The following is a 1,348-nucleotide window of genomic DNA, read 5'->3' as shown; positions in this document are numbered from 1 at the left end:
TGGCTGATTTGGTCTCGGTGTAGAGGCATAGAGCCTATCGGATAGGGCGTTGAGGATATGACCCCTACAAAGGAGATTGTCCTCCTCCCTCTTCCTTCTCTTCTCCTCCTCTTCGGGAGTGTCTTTGTCGGGGCTCAGCTAGAGGTGCCAAGGAAGACTCAAGGATGTAGGCGATTTTGAGAGTGGTTAAAAGAAACCTCACCTTGTCTTGCCACCTAGTAAAATTAGATCCATCAAACCTATCCAATCTCACTAGGTCTTGGTTCATGATTTTTATTGTCTCCCCTTCCATTGAAACAAAAAGGGATAAGCTTTTAAATGTTAAGAAAATATAAATTTGCCTCAATGGAAATTGATAATAATATTACAACTCTATGCAATATATTACAAATAATAATGATTGATTTAAAAAGAGTTACAACTCTATAACTAAAAATTACAAATAAAAGTAGAAGGAGATGTAAGATGATAGAAATAGAAAATACAACTCTATTACAAAAGATACAAATAAACTACAAGTATTTGAACAAAAGGAAATAAAAAGATTACAACTCTTAAACAAAAGGCACAAGTAAATAGAACAAGAAGAAATAGTAGAAAAGCAAATGGAAGAAAATAAGAACAAGAATAAAAACAATAAACTCTCACTCACATAACCAAAGTGAAGAGTGTTGGGGATCACCAACTTGAACAAGGTTTGAAACCTTTGTCCAAAAGCTTATTTCCCCTTAACTCAAGCACTAAGGGATCTCTCACAGATATTGGAAAAGCTTTCTGGAATTATCAAGCCTCAAGGTGTTTCTAGCCAAGTGCTCTATTGGATAGAAATATTGTGTCTTACAAGTGAGATATAGGCTCCTATTTATAGAGTTTAGAGACACCCTTTGAATTTCAAATTCCACCAACCCCCATGGATGTTACCAGTGTTTAATTGGATTAATATGGAATTAAAAAAGAGATTTGGGAGTTATTTGGGTTTTTTGAGTTGTTCAACAAAGATTGAAAAAACTGAAAAATTGGTCAGTTTTTGGCATGTGGTTGCGGCCAGAGACATTAGTGGCCGCGGCCACTAGTCTTTGTCACAGGCCGCGGCCACCGACCAATTTCAGCACAAAAAATGTGCTTTTTTCCCAAACGGTTCCAAACCCTCCCAAATGACTTTTGTAACTCCCAAAACACATTATTGGGATTAAAATCATATCTCTAATAGCCATTTCATATATGGCTTTATGAAATTCATCTCAATATTGTGTAACAAAAAATTTACACAATAAAAGATAATATTTGGAAGTTACAAATTTGTAACACCAAATATGTTACTGTGGATGCCAAAAATCCACCAAATAAG

This window comes from Humulus lupulus, chromosome 8 (assembly GCF_963169125.1).
Source record: "Humulus lupulus chromosome 8, drHumLupu1.1, whole genome shotgun sequence".
Taxonomy (NCBI): domain Eukaryota; kingdom Viridiplantae; phylum Streptophyta; class Magnoliopsida; order Rosales; family Cannabaceae; genus Humulus; species Humulus lupulus.
The sequence above is the reverse complement of the archived record's forward strand: the minus strand, read 5'-3'. Positions refer to the sequence as shown.